Source organism: Coregonus lavaretus (assembly GCF_964263955.1).
Source record: "Coregonus lavaretus genome assembly, chromosome: 1".
Lineage (NCBI taxonomy): Eukaryota > Metazoa > Chordata > Actinopteri > Salmoniformes > Salmonidae > Coregonus > Coregonus lavaretus.
In genome coordinates this window covers 110,103-130,000 of record NC_139988.1, presented here as the reverse complement: position 1 = coordinate 130,000, position 19,898 = coordinate 110,103, and the positions used below count along the sequence as shown (strand labels likewise).

Genomic DNA, 19,898 nt, shown 5'->3' with positions numbered 1-19,898 from the left:
CTGGACTACACCACAGGAACTAATAGTAGCTCACTGGACTACACCACATGAACTAATAGTAGCTTACTGGACTACACCACAGGAACTAATAGTAGTTCACTGGACTACACCACAGGAACTAATAGTAGCTTACTGGACTACACCACAGGAACTAATAGTAGTTCACTGGACTACACCACAGGAACTAATAGCTCACTGGTCTACACCACAGGAACTAATAGTAGCTCACTGGTCTACACCACAGGAACTAATAGTAGATCACTGGACTACAACACAGGAACTAATAGTAGCTCACTGGACTACTCCACAGGAACTAATAGTAGTTCACTGGACTACACCACAGGAACTAATAGTAGCTTACTGGACTACACCACAGGAACTAATAGTAGTTCACTGGACTACACCACAGGAACTAATAGCTCACTGGTCTACACCACAGGAACTAATAGTAGCTCACTGGTCTACACCACAGGAACTAATAGTAGATCACTGGACTACAACACAGGAACTAATAGTAGCTCACTGGACTACTCCACAGGAACTAATAGTAGCTCACAGGACTACACCACAGGCTATAATAGTAGCTCACTGGACTACACCACAGGCTATAATAGTAGATCACTGGTCTACACCACAGGAACTAATAGTAGTTCACTGGTCTACACCACATGAACTAATAGTAGTTCACTGGACTACACCACAGGCTATAATAGTAGCTCACTGGACTACACCACAGGAACTAGTAGTAGTTCATTGGTCTACACCACAGGAACTAATAGTAGTTCACTGGTCTACACCACAAGCTATAATAGTAGCTCACTGGACTACACCACAGGAACTAATAGTAGATCACTGGACTACACCACAGGAACTAATAGCTCACTGGACTACACCACAGGCTATAATAGTAGCTCACTGGTCTACACCACAGGAACTAATAGTAGATCACTGGACTACACCACAGGAACTAATAGTAGATCACTGACACCACAGGAACTAATAGTAGCTCACTGGACTACACCACAGGAACTAATAGTAGATCACTGGACTACACCACAGGCTATTATAGTAGTTCACTGGACTACACCACAGGAACTAATAGTAGATCACTGGACTACACCACAGGAACTAATAGCTCACTGGACTACACTACAGGCTATAATAGTAGCTCACTGGTCTACACCACAGGAACTAATAGTAGATCACTGGACTACACCACAGGAACTAATAGTAGATCACTGACACCACAGGAACTAATAGTAGCTCACTGGACTACACCACAGGAACTAATAGTAGATCACTGGACTACACCACAGGCTATAATAGTAGTTCACTGGACTACACCACAGGCTATAATAGTAGCTCACTGGTCTACACCACAGGAACTAATAGTAGATCACTGGTCTACACCACAGGCTATAATAGTAGTTCACTGGACTACACCACAGGAACTAATAGTAGCTCACGGGTCTACAGCACAGGAACTAATAGTAGCTCACTGGACTACACCACAGGAACTAATAGTAGCTTACTGGACTACACCACAGGAACTAATAGTAGTTCACTGGACTACACCACAGGAACTAATAGCTCACTGGTCTACACCACAGGAACTAATAGTAGCTCACTGGTCTACACCACAGGAACTAATAGTAGATCACTGGACTACAACACAGGAACTAATAGTAGCTCACTGGACTACTCCACAGGAACTAATAGTAGCTCACTGGACTACACCACAGGCTATAATAGTAGCTCACTGGACTACACCAAAGGCTATAATAGTAGCTCACTGGACTACACCACAGGCTATAATAGTAGTTCACTGGTCTACACCACAGGAACTAATAGTAGTTCACTGGTCTACACCACAGGAACTAATAGTAGCTCACTGGACTACACCACAGGCTATAATAGTAGATCACTGGACTACACCACAGGAACTAATAGTAGTTCACTGGTCTACACTACAGGAACTAATAGTAGCTCACTGGACTACACCACAGGAACTAATAGTAGCTCACTGGACTAATCCACAGGAACTAATAGTAGCTCACTGGACTACACCACATGCTATAATAGTAGTTCACTGGTCTACACCACAAGCTATAATAGTAGCTCACTGGATTACACCACAGGAACTAATAGTAGATCACTGGACTACACCACAGGAACTAATAGCTCACTGGACTACACCACAGGCTATAATAGTAGCTCACTGGTCTACACCACAGGAACTAATAGTAGATCACTGGACTACACCACAGGAACTAATAGTAGATCACTGACACCACAGGAACTAATAGTAGCTCACTGGACTACACCACAGGAACTAATAGTAGATCACTGGACTACACCACAGGCTATTATAGTAGTTCACTGGACTACACCACAGGAACTAATAGTAGATCACTGGACTACACCACAGGAACTAATAGCTCACTGGACTACACTACAGGCTATAATAGTAGCTCACTGGTCTACACCACAGGAACTAATAGTAGATCACTGGACTACACCACAGGAACTAATAGTAGATCACTGACACCACAGGAACTAATAGTAGCTCACTGGACTACACCACAGGAACTAATAGTAGATCACTGGACTACACCACAGGCTATAATAGTAGTTCACTGGACTACACCACAGGCTATAATAGTAGCTCACTGGTCTACACCACAGGAACTAATAGTAGATCACTGGTCTACACCACAGGCTATAATAGTAGTTCACTGGACTACACCACAGGAACTAATAGTAGCTCACGGGTCTACAGCACAGGAACTAATAGTAGCTCACTGGACTACACCACAGGAACTAATAGTAGCTTACTGGACTACACCACAGGAACTAATAGTAGTTCACTGGACTACACCACAGGAACTAATAGCTCACTGGTCTACACCACAGGAACTAATAGTAGCTCACTGGTCTACACCACAGGAACTAATAGTAGATCACTGGACTACAACACAGGAACTAATAGTAGCTCACTGGACTACTCCACAGGAACTAATAGTAGCTCACTGGACTACACCACAGGCTATAATAGTAGCTCACTGGACTACACCAAAGGCTATAATAGTAGCTCACTGGACTACACCACAGGCTATAATAGTAGTTCACTGGTCTACACCACAGGAACTAATAGTAGTTCACTGGTCTACACCACAGGAACTAATAGTAGCTCACTGGACTACACCACAGGCTATAATAGTAGATCACTGGACTACACCACAGGAACTAATAGTAGTTCACTGGTCTACACTACAGGAACTAATAGTAGCTCACTGGACTACACCACAGGAACTAATAGTAGCTCACTGGACTAATCCACAGGAACTAATAGTAGCTCACTGGACTACACCACATGCTATAATAGTAGCTCACTGGACTACACCACAGGCTATAATAGTAGATCACTGGTCTACACCACAGGAACTAATAGTAGTTCACTGGTCTACACCACAGGAACTAATAGTAGTTCACTGGTCTACACCACAGGCTATAATAGTAGCTCACTGGACTACACCATATGAACTAGTAGTAGCTCACTGGACTACACCACAGGAACTAATAGTATCTCACTGGACTACACCACAGGCTATAATAATAGACCACTGGTCTACACCACAGGAACTAATAGTAGTTCACTGGTCTACACCACAGGAACTAATAGTAGTTCACTGGTCTACACCACAGGCTATAATAGTAGCTCACTGGACTACACCACATGAACTAATAGTAGCTTACTGGACTACACCACATGAACTAATAGTAGCTCACTGGACTAATCCACAGGAACTAATAGTAGCTCACTGGAATACACCACATGAACTAATAGTAACTCACTGGACTACACCACATGCTATAATAGTAGCTCACTGGACTACACCACAGGCTATAATAGTAGATCACTGGTCTACACCACAGGAACTAATAGTAGTTCACTGGTCTACACCACAGGAACTAATAGTAGTTCACTGGTCTACACCACAGGAACTAATAGTAGCTTACTGGACTACACCACAGGAACTAATAGTAGTTCACTGGACTACACCACAGGAACTAATAGCTCACTGGTCTACACCACAGGAACTAATAGTAGCTCACTGGTCTACACCACAGGAACTAATAGTAGATCACTGGACTACAACACAGGAACTAATAGTAGCTCACTGGACTACTCCACAGGAACTAATAGTAGCTCACTGGACTACACCACAGGCTATAATAGTAGCTCACTGGACTACACCAAAGGCTATAATAGTAGCTCACTGGACTACACCACAGGCTATAATAGTAGTTCACTGGTCTACACCACAGGAACTAATAGTAGTTCACTGGTCTACACCACAGGAACTAATAGTAGCTCACTGGACTACACCACAGGAACTAATAGTAGCTCACTGGACTACACCACATGAACTAATAGTAGCTCACTGGACTACACCACATTAACTAATAGTAGCTCACTGGACTACACCACAGGCTATAATAGTAGATCACTGGTCTACACCACAGGAACTAATAGTAGTTCACTGGTCTACACCACAGGAACTAATAGTAGTTCACTGGTCTACACCACAGGAACTAATAGTAGCTCACTGGACTACAACACAGGAACTAATAGTAGTTCACTGGTCTACACCACAATAACGAATAGTAGCTCACTGGTCTACACCACAGGAACTAATAGTAGCTCACTGGACTACACCACAGGCTATAATAGTAGACCACTGGTCTACACCACAGGAACTAATAGTAGTTCACTGGTCTACACTACAGGAACTAATAGTAGCTCACTGGACTACACCACAGGAACTAATAGTAGCTCACTGGACTACTCCACAGGAACTAATAGTAGCTCACTGGACTACACCACAGGCTATAATATTAGCTCACTGGACTACACCACAGGCTATAATAGTAGATCACTGGTCTACACCACAATAACTAATAGTAGCTCACTGGTCTACACCACATGAACTAATAGTAGTTCACTGGTCTACACTACAGGAACTAATAGTAGCTCACTGGACGACACCACAGGAACTAATAGTAGCTCACTGGACTACACCACAGGAACTAATAGTAGCTCACTGGACTACACCACAGGCTATAATAGTAGACCACTGGTCTACACCACAGGACCTAATAGTAGTTCACTGGTCTACACCACAGGAACTAATAGTAGCTCACTGGACTACACCACAGGCTATAATAGTAGACCACTGGTCTACACCACAGGACCTAATATTAGTTCACTGGTCTACACCACAGGAACTAATAGTAGCTCACTGGACTACACCACAGGCTATAATAGTAGACCACTGGTCTACACCACAGGACCTAATAGTAGTTCACTGGTCTACACCACAGGAACTAATAGTAGCTCACTGGACTACACCACAGGCTATAATAGTAGACCACTGGACTACACCACAGGAACTAATAGTAGCTCACTGGACTACACCACATGAACTAATAGTAGCTCACTGGTCTACACCACAGGAACTAATAGTAGCTCACTGGACTACAACACAGGAACTAATAGTAGTTCACTGGTCTACACCACAATAACTAATAGTAGCTCACTGGTCTACACCACAGGAACTAATAGTAGCTCACTGGACTACACCACAGGCTATAATAGTATATCACTGGACTACACCACAGGAACTAATAGTAGTTCACTGGTCTACACTACAGGAACTAATAGTAGCTCACTGGACTACACCACAGGAACTAATAGTAGCTCACTGGACTAATCCACAGGAACTAATAGTAGCTCACTGGACTACACCACATGCTATAATAGTAGCTCACTGGACTACACCACAGGCTATAATAGTAGATCACTGGTCTACACCACAGGAACTAATAGTAGTTCACTGGTCTACACCACAGGAACTAATAGTAGTTCACTGGTCTACACCACAGGCTATAATAGTAGCTCACTGGACTACACCATATGAACTAGTAGTAGCTCACTGGACTACACCACAGGAACTAATAGTATCTCACTGGACTACACCACAGGCTATAATAATAGACCACTGGTCTACACCACAGGAACTAATAGTAGTTCACTGGTCTACACCACAGGAACTAATAGTAGTTCACTGGTCTACACCACAGGCTATAATAGTAGCTCACTGGACTACACCACATGAACTAATAGTAGCTTACTGGACTACACCACAGGAACTAATAGTAGCTCACTGGACTAATCCACAGGAACTAATAGTAGCTCACTGGACTACACCACATGAACTAATAGTAACTCACTGGACTACACCACATGCTATAATAGTAGCTCACTGGACTACACCACAGGCTATAATAGTAGATCACTGGTCTACACCACAGGAACTAATAGTAGTTCACTGGTCTACACCACAGGAACTAATAGTAGTTCACTGGTCTACACCACAGGCTATAATAGTAGCTCACTGGACTACACCACATTAACTAGTAGTAGCTCACTGGACTACACCACAGGAACTAATAGTATCTCACTGGACTACACCACAGGCTATAATAATAGACCACTGGTCTACACCACAGGAACTAATAGTAGTTCACTGGTCTACACCACAGGAACTAATAGTAGTTCACTGGTCTACACCACAGGCTATAATAGTAGCTCACTGGACTACACCACAGGAACTAATAGTAGCTCACTGGACTACACCACAGGCTATAATATTAGCTCACTGGACTACACCACAGGCTATAATAGTAGATCACTGGTCTACACCACAATAACTAATAGTAGCTCACTGGTCTACACCACATGAACTAATAGTAGTTCACTGGTCTACACTACAGGAACTAATAGTAGCTCACTGGACGACACCACAGGAACTAATAGTAGCTCACTGGACTACACCACAGGAACTAATAGTAGCTCACTGGACTACACCACAGGCTATAATAGTAGACCACTGGTCTACACCACAGGACCTAATAGTAGTTCACTGGTCTACACCACAGGAACTAATAGTAGCTCACTGGACTACACCACAGGCTATAATAGTAGACCACTGGTCTACACCACAGGACCTAATAGTAGTTCACTGGTCTACACCACAGGAACTAATAGTAGCTCACTGGACTACACCACAGGCTATAATAGTAGACCACTGGTCTACACCACAGGACCTAATAGTAGTTCACTGGTCTACACCACAGGAACTAATAGTAGCTCACTGGACTATACCACAGGCTATAATAGTAGACCACTGGACTACACCACAGGAACTAATAGTAGCTCACTGGACTACACCACATGAACTAATAGTAGCTCACTGGTCTACACCACAGGAACTAATAGTAGCTCACTGGACTACAACACAGGAACTAATAGTAGTTCACTGGTCTACACCACAATAACTAATAGTAGCTCACTGGTCTACACCACAGGAACTAATAGTAGCTCACTGGACTACACCACAGGCTATAATAGTAGATCACTGGACTACACCACAGGAACTAATAGTAGCTCACTGGACTAATCCACAGGAACTAATAGTAGCTCACTGGACTACACCACATGCTATAATAGTAGCTCACTGGACTACACCACAGGCTATAATAGTAGATCACTGGTCTACACCACAGGAACTAATAGTAGTTCACTGGTCTACACCACAGGAACTAATAGTAGTTCACTGGTCTACACCACAGGCTATAATAGTAGCTCACTGGACTACACCATATGAACTAGTAGTAGCTCACTGGACTACACCACAGGAACTAATAGTATCTCACTGGACTACACCACAGGCTATAACAATAGACCACTGGTCTACACAACAGGAACTAATAGTAGTTCACTGGTCTACACCACAGGAACTAATAGTAGTTCACTGGTCTACACCAAAGGCTATAATAGTAGCTCACTGGACTACACCACATGAACTAATAGTAGCTTACTGGACTACACCACAGGAACTAATAGTAGCTCACTGGACTAATCCACAGGAACTAATAGTAGCTCACTGGACTACACCACATGAACTAATAGTAACTCACTGGACTACACCACATGCTATAATAGTAGCTCACTGGACTACACCACAGGCTATAATAGTAGATCACTGGTCTACACCACAGGAACTAATAGTAGTTCACTGGTCTACACCACAGGAACTAATAGTAGTTCACTGGTCTACACCACAGGCTATAATAGTAGCTCACTGGACTACACCACATTAACTAGTAGTAGCTCACTGGACTACACCACAGGAACTAATAGTATCTCACTGGACTACACCACAGGCTATAATAATAGACCACTGGTCTACACCACAGGAACTAATAGTAGTTCACTGGTCTACACCACAGGAACTAATAGTAGTTCACTGGTCTACACCACAGGCTATAATAGTAGCTCACTGGACTACACCACATGAACTAATAGTAGCTCACTGGACTACACCACAGGCTATAATAATAGACCACTGGTCTACACCACAGAACCTAATAGTAGTTCACTGGTCTACACCACAGGAACTAATAGTAGCTCACTGGACTACACCACATTAACTAATAGTAGCTCACTGGACTACACCACAGGAACTAATAGTAGCTCACTGGACTACACCACATGAACTAATAGTAGCTCACTGGACTACACCACAGGCTATAATAGTGGCTCACTGGACTACACCACAGGCTATAATAGTAGATCACTGGTCTACATCACAGGAACTAGTAGTAGTTCACTGGTCTACACCACAGGAACTAATAGTAGTTCACTGGTCAACACCACAGGAACTAATAGTCGCTCACCGGACTACACCACCATAACTAATAGTAGTTCACTGGTCTACACCACAGAAACTAATAGTAGTTCACTGGACTACACCACAGGAACTAATAATAGCTCACTGGACTACACCACAGGAACTAATAGTAGCTCACTGGACTACACCACATGCTATAATAGTAGCTCACTGGACTACACCACAGGCTATAATAGTAGATCACTGGTCTACACCACAGGAACTAATAGTAGTTCACTGGTCTACACCACAGGAACTAATAGTAGTTCACTGGTCTACACCACAGGCTATAATAGTAGCTCACTGGACTACACCATATGAACTAGTAGTAGCTCACTGGACTACACCACAGGAACTAATAGTATCTCACTGGACTACACCACAGGCTATAATAATAGACCACTGGTCTACACCACAGGAACTAATAGTAGTTCACTGGTCTACACCACAGGAACTAATAGTAGTTCACTGGTCTACACCACAGGCTATAATAGTAGCTCACTGGACTACACCACATGAACTAATAGTAGCTTACTGGACTACACCACAGGAACTAATAGTAGCTCACTGGACTAATCCACAGGAACTAATAGTAGCTCACTGGACTACACCACATGAACTAATAGTAACTCACTGGACTACACCACATGCTATAATAGTAGCTCACTGGACTACACCACAGGCTATAATAGTAGATCACTGGTCTACACCACAGGAACTAATAGTAGTTCACTGGTCTACACCACAGGAACTAATAGTAGTTCACTGGTCTACACCACAGGCTATAATAGTAGCTCACTGGACTACACCACATTAACTAGTAGTAGCTCACTGGACTACACCACAGGAACTAATAGTATCTCACTGGACTACACCACAGGCTATAATAATAGACCACTGGTCTACACCACAGGAACTAATAGTAGTTCACTGGTCTACACCACAGGAACTAATAGTAGTTCACTGGTCTACACCACAGGCTATAATAGTAGCTCACTGGACTACACCACATGAACTAATAGTAGCTCACTGGACTACACCACAGGCTATAATAATAGACCACTGGTCTACACCACAGAACCTAATAGTAGTTCACTGGTCTACACCACAGGAACTAATAGTAGCTCACTGGACTACACCACATTAACTAATAGTAGCTCACTGGACTACACCACAGGAACTAATAGTAGCTCACTGGACTACACCACATGAACTAATAGTAGCTCACTGGACTACACCACAGGCTATAATAGTGGCTCACTGGACTACACCACAGGCTATAATAGTAGATCACTGGTCTACATCACAGGAACTAGTAGTAGTTCACTGGTCTACACCACAGGAACTAATAGTAGTTCACTGGTCTACACCACAGGAACTAATAGTCGCTCACCGGACTACACCACCATAACTAATAGTAGTTCACTGGTCTACACCACAGAAACTAATAGTAGTTCACTGGACTACACCACAGGAACTAATAATAGCTCACTGGACTACACCACAGGAACTAATAGTAGCTCACTGGACTACACCACAGGCTATAATAGTAGATCACTGGACTACACCACAGGAACTAATAGCTCACTGGACTACACCACAGGAACTAATAGTAGTTCACTGGACTACACCACAGGCTATAATAGTAGATCACTGCTCTACACCACAGGAGCTAATAGTAGCTCACTGGACTACACCACAGGCTATAATAGTAGATCACTGGACTACACCACAGGAACTAATAGTAGCTCACCGGGTTGGCATCTGCAGGCTGCTGTTCCATCAGAATGAGTCAGGCAGGTGGCATTGTGCAGGCAGGGGTTGTGGGCGGGGTCACATGGGTCAAAGGGTACATTGCATAAGGGCCCACTGAAGAAGGGGGGGCAGGTGCAGCTGAACTCCCCAGGTAGGGGTGACTCCTGACACTGAGCTCCGTTCAGACAGGGCCCAGAGTCACACTCATCCACATCCACAGAGCAGTCCACACCTGCCCAGCCCAGTGGGCACAGACACCTGGGGAGACAGAAGGAGTTAGGGTTGGTATTGATGTTCTCTACACAAAGGTTGGAAATATCTTCTTTAAAAATAAATTCTAGGCCTATGTGTTTATGATGTAACTAGCAACATATCATTAAGAGGGAACAGGTAGGAAAGGAGAGCTCTGGTTGATATTGATATTCACATATAATACAAAGGTTGGGGATCGTTTCTACAAAATAAATGATATGTGTTAATGATTTAACTAACATGTTATTTCCCTCTATCCTCTCTCTTATGTGGTGTCCTGTGTGAACTTAAGTTCTCTCTCTCGCTCTCTCCTCCCCTCCTCCCTCAAGGTAGAGCAGATATACCAGTTTTCCCTCCCTCCTCTCTCTCTCCTCCCCCTCCTCTATCTCTCCTCCCCCTCCTCTATCTCTCCATCCTCTATCTCCGTCTCTCCATCCTCTATCTCCCTCTCTCTCTCCCCCTCCTCTATCTCCGTCTCTCCATCCTCTATCTCCCTCTCTCTCTCCCCCTCCTCTCTCTCTGTCTCTCCATCCTCCCCCTCCTCTTTACCTCTCTCTCTCCCCAAGTGTGAAGACACATTAGGTAGAGCAAATACAGCCGTTTTCCCTCCCGATGACTCACAGATCCCCAGAAACCCTTCATGCTGCGAGCCATTGATTGATTCATTAGTTTGACCTGCCATCTGCAGTTCATTATCGCTGCTGCTGGTAGCTAGGTGGAAATATAATCACTAAATATGATCACTATCTGAGCATTTTCCTCCTTCTCTCTCTCTGGTATTTTTCATATTTTCTTGGATAGAGAGAGTGAGAGGAAAGATAGGAGAGGGTTCGTGTTACAAGGGCAGTGGGCTGGATTCGAACCCACGCCAACATGGGTTTGCCAGTGCTGGAGGCAGAGGCCATAACAGCTAGACCACCCCAGGCTATCTGAGCAAGGCCTCCTTGCATTTATTATGTGACTGCGTAGACTGATGCAAGGACACTGACTATGTACTGTCTGATTAACACTGTAGGGTGGACCCACACTGTACTGTCTGATTAACACTATAGGGTGGACCCACACTGTACTGTCTGATTAACACTATAGGGTGGACCCACACTGTACTGTCTGATTAACACTATAGGGTGGACCCACACTGTACTGTCTGATTAACACTATAGGGTGGACCCACACTGTACTGTCTGATTAACACTATAGGGTGGACCCACACTGTACTGTCTGATTAACACTATAGGGTGGACCCACACTGTACTGTCTGATTAACACTATAGGGTGGACCCACACTGTACTGTCTGATTAACACTATAGGGTGGACCCACACTGTACTGTCTGATTAACACTATAGGGTGGACCCACACTGCACTGGCTGATTAACACTATAGGGTGGACCCACACTGTACTGTCTGATTAACACTATAGGGTGGACCCACACTGTACTGTCTGATTAACACTATAGGGTGGACCCACACTGTACTGTCTGATTAACACTATAGGGTGGACCCACACTGTACTGTCTGATTAACACTATAGGGTGGACCCACACTGTACTGTCTGATTAACACTATAGGGTGGACCCACACTGTACTGTCTGATTAACACTATAGGGTGGACCCACACTGTACTGTCTGATTAACACTATAGGGTGGACCCACACTGTACTGTCTGATTAACACTATAGGGTGGACCCACACTGTACTGTCTGATTAACACTGTAGGGTGGACCCACACTGTACTGTCTGATTAACACTATAGGGTGGACCCACACTGTACTGTCTGATTAACACTATAGGGTGGACCCACACTGTACTGTCTGATTAACACTATAGGGTGGACCCACACTGTACTGTCTGATTAACACTATAGGGTGGACCCACACTGTACTGTCTGATTAACACTATAGGGTGGACCCACACTGTACTGTCTGATTAACACTATAGGGTGGACCCACACTGTACTGGCTCTGATATGTTCTTTTCAAATTGTTCTTTTCAGTTGGTGGATCTGTAACCAGGCCAGCCCAGTACAGCTTGGCTTTGCCCTATGGTCTGAATCAGACACAACCCTACTGTGGTATCTTCTGGTAGCTTTGCCCAATGGTGAGAATCAGACACAACCTTTCTGTGGTACCTACTGGTAGCTTTGCCCTAGGGTGAGAATCAGACACAACCCTACTGTGGTACCAACTGGTAGCTTTGCCCTAGGGTGAGAATCAGACACAACCCTACTGTGGTACCTACCTGTAGCTGTTGAGGAGGTCGGTACAGGTGGCGTTGTTTTTGCACGGCTGTGACGAACACTCGTCTATTTCCTGTTGGCAGAACTTGCCCTCCCATCCGGGGACACAGAGGCACTCGTATGTCTGGAATACAGGAAGTGAAATTATACATCGTAAGTCTGGAATACAGGAAGTGAAATGATACATCGTAAGTCTGGAATACACAAAGTGAAATGATACATCGTAAGTCTGGAATACAGGAAGTTAAATGATACATTGTAAGTCTGGAATACAGGAAATGAAATGATACAGTGATGATGTCACTAAATAATAGAGCAGGGATACTCCAATCTGGACCTCCAGTCCAGTTCCACTGCTGATTTTCATTCTTCCCCTCTTATCAGGGACTGATAAAAATGTGATCATATTACTCCAGTGCTAGCCTCCTGTTGAGGCTAGGGCTGATTTCAAGGTTTTACTGCTAACTTACAAAGCATTACATGGACTTTCTCGTACCTATCTCTCCGATTAGGTCCTGCCGTACATACCTACACGTACGCTACGGTCACAAGATGCAGGCCTCCTTATTGTCCCTAGAATTTCGAAGCAAACAGCTGGAGGCAGGGCTTTCTCCTTATCCATGTGAGAGATGCAGACTCGGTCTCGACCTTTAAGTCTTTACTGAAGACTCTCTTCAATAGGTCCTATGATTGAGTGGAGTCTGGCCCAGGGGTGCGAAGGTGAACGGCAAGGCACTGGAGCGACGCACCGCCCTTGCTGTCTCTGCCTGGCCGGCTCCCCTCTCTCCACTTTGATTCTCTGCCTCTGACCCTATTGGGGGCTGAGTCACTGGCTTACTAGTGCTCTCCCATGCCGTCCCTAGGAGGGGTGCGTCACGTCGTGCCAGGCCTTTTTTGCTATACTCGACTTAAGTGGGTTGAGTCACTGACGTGATCTTCCTGTCCGGTTTTGCGACCCTCTCAGGCTCATGCGGTGGAGGAGATCTTCCTGGGCTATACTCAGCCTTGTCTCAGGGTAGTAAGTTGGTGGTCTGTTGATATCCCTCTAGTGGTGTGGGGGCTGTGCTTTGGCAAATTATGTGCAACAGTCTATGTGCCGGGGGGCTAGGGTCAGTCTGTCCTATCTGGTGTAATTCTACTGTCTTATCTGGTGTCCTGTGTGAATTGAAGAATTCTCCCTCTAATTCTCCCATCACTCTCTCCCTCCCCCATCTATCTCTACCTCTCGGAGGACCTGAGCCCTAGGACCATGCCTCAGGATTACCTGTCCTGAAGACTCCTGGCTGTCCCCAGTCCACCTGGTCGTGCTGCTGATCCAGTTTCAACTGTTCTGCCTCCGGCTATGGAACCTTGACCTGTTCACCGGACGTGCTACCTTGTCCCGGACCTGCTGTTTTCGACCCTCTCTCTCACTCTCTCACACACACACACACACCTGCTGTCTTGACCTCTGAATGCTCGGCTATGAAAAGCCAACTGACATTTACTCCTGAGGTGCTGACCTGTTGCACCCTCTACAACCACTGTGATTATTATTTGACCCTGCTGGTCATCTATGAACGTTTGAACATCTTGAAGAAGGTGGGCCAGTATGAAAAATAAAAAAATTATGTATGCACTCACTAACTGTAAGTCGCTCTGGATAAGAGCGTCTGCTAAATGACTAAAATGTAAATGTAAAATGTAAGAAAAATCTGGCCTTAATGGCCATGTACTGTTATAATCTCCACCCGGCACAGCCAGAAGAGGACTGGCCACCCCTCAGAGCCTGGTTCCTCTCTACCCAGTACAGCCAGGAGAGGACTGGCCACCCCTCAGTGCCTGGTTCCTCTCTAGGTTTCTTCCTAGATTTTGCCTTTCTAGGGAGTTTTTAGCCACCGTGCTTCTACATCTGCATTGTTTGCTGTTTGGGGTTTCAGGCTGGGTTTCTGTATAAGCACTTTCTGTCATCTGCTGATGTAAAAAGGGCTTTATAAATACATTTGATTTAATTTGATTTAGACCTGGGACACCAGGTGTGTACAATTATTATCAGGTAGAACAGAAAGCCAGCAGTGCTCAGGACATCCAGGCACAGATTGTAATACCCAATACAGTAATACAATGAGTATTGCCCTTGACCATTCCACTTCCTGGTTCAATAGACCAACTATGTAAAGAGAACATAGTTGTAGTGTTTTATACCTAAAAACCTGCCACAGCTACACATACAGTTGAAGTTGGAAGTTTACATACACCTTAGCCAAATACATTTAAACTCAGTTTTTCACAATTCCTGACATTTAATCCTTGTAATAATTCCCTGTCTTAGGTCAGTTAGGATCACCACTTTATTTTAAGAATGTGAAATGTCAGAATAATAGTAGAGAGAATTATTTATTTGAGCTTTTATTTCTTTCATCACATTCCCAGTGGGTCAGAAGTTTACATACAGTCAATTAGTATTTGGTAGCATTGCCTTTACATTGTTTAACTTTGGTCAAATGTTTTGGGTAGCCTTCCACAAGCTTCCCACAATAAGTTGGGTGAATTTTGGCCCATTCCTCCTGACAGAGCTGGTGTAACTGAGTCAGGTTTGTAGGCCTCCTTGCTCGCACATGCTTTTTCAGTTCTGCCCACACATTTTCTATAGGATTGAGGTCAGGGCTTTGTGATGGCCACTCCAATACCTTGACTTTGTTGTCCTTAAGCCATTTTGCCACAACTTTGGAAGTATGCTTGGTGTCATTGTCCATTTGGAAGACCCATTTGCGATCAAGCTTTAACTTCCTGACTGATGTCTTGAGATGTTGCTTCACGGTTGGGATGGTGTTCTTCGGCTGGCAAGTTACCCCCTTTTTCCTCCAAACATAACGTTGACCCAAGAGACAGATTCCAACAACTGTAAAATGTAATACTTCCACCCCCCCCCCAAAAAACTCCTATTGTTGTTTCATCAGACCAGAGGACATTTCTCCAAAAAGTACAATCTTTGTCCCCATGTGCAGTTGCAAACCGTAGTCTGGGTTTTTTATGGCGGTTTTGGAGCAGTGGCTTCTTCCTTGCTGAGCGGCCTTTCAGGTTATGTCGATATAGGACTCGTTTTACTGTGGATATAGATACTTTTGTACCTGTTTCCTCCAGCATCTTCACAAGGTCCTTTGCTGTTGTTCTGGGATTGATTTGCACTTTTCGCACCAAAGTACGTTAATCTCTAGGAGACAGAACACGTCTCCTTCCTGAGCGGTATGAAAACTGCGTGGTCCCATGGTGTTTATACTTGCGTACTATTGTTTGTACAGATGAACATGGTACCTTCAGGTGTTTGGAAATTGCTCCCAAGGATGAACCAGACTTGTGGAGGTCTACACATTTTTTCCCTGAGGTCTTGGCTGATTTCTTTTGATTTTCCCATGATGTCAAGCAAAGAGGCACTGAGTTTGAAGGTAGGCCTTGAAATACATCCTCCAATTGACTCAAATGATGTCAATTAGCCTATCAGAAGCTTCTAAAGCCATGACATCATTTTCTGGAATTTTCCAAGCTGTTAAAAGGCACAGTCAACTTAGTGTATGTAAACTTCCGACTTCAACTGTAACATTATCCCACCGCTGCCAACAAATGTCTCACTGAATGAGCTTAACGTCAATTAGGTTTTGTTGCCCAATATGGTACCCAAGTTTAATCTCCCACACGTTGAGTAATAATATTGTGATACAGTTGTTACTATATGCAGCGTTTAATTATATTCATATGAATACTTAAGAATATTATACTACAACACCCCACTCAGCCAGAAATACCTCTCCTGGGAAAATATGTTTAAAGCTACAATCTGGCATTAGAAAAAAATTAGTACCACCACTTGTTTTGGTAAAAAGCTGAGGGACGGGGCTGGGGAAATGCATACAGAACAAAAATATAAACGCAACATAAAGTGTTGGTCCCTTGTTTCATGAGTTGAAATAAAAGATCCCAGACATTTATCATATGGACAAAAGGCTTATTTCTCTTAAAATGTTGTGCACAAATTTGTTTACATCCCTGTTAGTGAGCATTTCTACTTTGCCAAGATAATGAATCCACCTGACAGGTGTGGCATATCAAGAAGCTGATTAAACAGCATGATCATTGCACAGGTGCACCTTTTGCTGGGGACAATAAAAGGCCACTAAAATGTGCCGTTTTGTCACACAACACAATGCCACAGAGGTCTCAAGTTTTGAGGGAGTGTGCAATTGGCATACTGACTGCAGGAATGTCCACCAGCGCTGTTGCCAGATAATTGAATGTTCATTTCTCTACCATAAGCTGCCTCCAATGTCGTTTTAGAGAATTTGGCAGTACATCCAACCGGCCTCATAACTGCAAACCCTGTGTAACCACGCCAGCCCAGGACCTACAAATCGTCTGAGACCAGCCACCCGGACAGCTGATGAAACTGTGGGTTTGCACAAACTGTCCGAAAAAGTCTCAGGGAAGCTCATCTGTGTGCTCGTCGTCCTCACCAGGGTCTTGACCTGACTGTAGTTCGGCGTCGTAACCGACCTCAGTGGGCAAATGCTCACCTTCGATGGCCACTGGCACGCTGGAGAAGTGTGCTCTTCACGGATGAATCCCGGTTTCAACTGTACCGGGCAGATGGCAAGCGGTCTGCTGATGTCAATGTTGTGAACAAAGTCCCCCACGGTGGCGGTGGGGTTATGGTATGGGCATGCATAAACTTCGATCAACTAACACAATTGCATTTGATCGATTTCAATTTGAATGCACAGAGATACTGTGACGAGATCCTGAGGCCCATTGTCGTGCCATTCATACGCCACCATCACCTCATGTTTCAGCATGATAATGCATAGCCCCATGTTGCAAAGATCTGCACACATTTCTGGAGGCTTCCATGGCTTGCATACTCACCAGATATCTCACCCATTGAGCATGTTTCGATGCTCTGGATCGACGTGTACAACAGATTGTTCCAGTTCCCACCAATATCCCAAAACTTTGCACAGCCATTGAAAAGGAGTGGGACAACATTCCACAGGCCACAATCACCAGCCTGATCAACTCTATGTGAAGGAGATGTGTCACACTGCATGAGGCAAATTATGGTCACACCAGATACTGACTGGTTTTCTGATCCACGCACCAATTTCTTTAAGTATCTGTGACCAACAGATGCAAATCTGTATTCCCAGTCATGTGAAATCCATAGATTAGGGCCTAATGAATTTATTGCAATTTACTGATATCCTTATATATGAACTGTAACTCAGTAAAATCTTTGAAATTGTTGCATGTTACGTTTATATTTTTGTTCAGTGTAAGACATATGCATTTGTAACTTCCCAGATCGCAGATTGTAGCTTTAATCTGTGGAATAGTCATGGTTGACTTGGAATTTCCACTACTGTATCCTCCAACTACCACCCACCTCTTTTAAAATGTTCAAGGCTTTTCAAGGTACGACTTTGTTAGCATTTGTTACTTCTGTATACACTGAGTGGACAAAACATTAGGAACACCTTCTCTTTCCATGACATAGACTGACCAGGTGAATCCAGGTGAAAGCTATGATCCCTTATTGATGTCACCTGTTAAATCCACTTCAATCAGTGTAGATGAAGGGGAGGAGACAGGTTAAAGAAGGATTTGTAAGCCTCGAGACAATAGAGACATGGATTGTGTATGTGTGCCATTCAGAGGGTGACAAAATATTTAAGTGCCTTTGAACGGGGTATGGTAGTAGGTGTCAGGCGCACCGGTATGAGTGTGTCAAGAACTGCAACGCTGCTGGGTTTTTCACGCTCAACAGTTTTCCCTGTGTGTATCAAGATTGGTCCACCACCCAAAGGACATCCAGCCAACTGTGGGAAGCATTGGAGTCAACATGGGCCTGCATCCCTTTGGAACGCTTGACACCTTGTGGAGTCCACTTTTCACAACACTTTAAGTGTGTGCCCTCAAGCCACTACCACATATATACAACACAAAATCCATGTCTACGTGTGTGTATAGTGCTTATGTCATCATGTGTGTGTGTGCGTGTCTGTGCCTGTGTGTGTGTCTCTTTACACTGTTCCATAAGTGTATTTTTATCTGTTTTTTTAAATCTGATTTTACTGCTTGCATGAGCTAGTTGATGTGGAATAGAGTTCCATGTAGTCATGGCTCTATGTAGTACTGTGCGCCTCCCATAGTCTGTTCTGGACTTGGGGACTGTGAAGAGACCTCTGGAAATATCAGTAGGTTTTGTGATGAATGAGCAATCTGATTCAATGAATGATGGAGCCCAGTTCGCCATTTTGCCCAAAATGTAATTTAAGGTGCTCCAAAGCTTTTTACTACTATCATTTATCTTTATATAATGTATCTTTGTTTCAAAACTGTTTAGCAGAGCAAACCGACAAAGAGAAAGCCCACGATCACAATTTGCATTTTGAAAACAAACCTCAGCCAAATCTATGAGGACTTTCACTGCATGACTTGAGTTGAGTTCTTCTATTTTTCTCCCCGTACTCTACGTTCAAGTCAGTGGACTACGTGAGTTGTGTTCTCTTTGTATTAAGTCAGTGAACTACGTGAGTTGTGTTCTCTTTGTATTAAGTCAGTACACTACGTGAGTTGTGTTCTCTTTGTATTAAGTCAGTGGACTACGTGAGTTGTGTTCTCTTTGTATTAAGTCAGTACACTACGTGAGTTGTGTTCTCTTTGTATTAAGTCAGTACACTACGTGAGTTGTGTTCTCTTTGTATTAAGTCAGTGGACTACGTGAGTTGTGTTCTCTTTGTATTAAGTCAGTGAACTACGTGAGTTGTGTTCTCTTTGTATTAAGTCAGTACACTATGTGAGTTGTGTTCTCTTTGTATTACGTCAGTA

The 19,898-nt window shown here is 44.0% G+C and overlaps 1 pseudogene across 1 annotated transcript in view; it reads right to left on the bottom strand.

Annotated features, from left to right (window-relative positions):
• The window catches only part of LOC311118553 (protein eyes shut homolog), a 154,492-nt pseudogene that overhangs the window by 27,534 nt on the left and 107,060 nt on the right, over positions 1-19,898 (bottom strand). Inside the window, exons 17-18 of the transcript in view lie at positions 13,043-13,164; positions 10,549-10,808 (exon numbers count right to left, since the gene is read on the bottom strand). The product of the transcript in view is annotated as a protein eyes shut homolog (transcript). The remainder of the gene's footprint in view (positions 1-10,548; positions 10,809-13,042; positions 13,165-19,898) is intronic.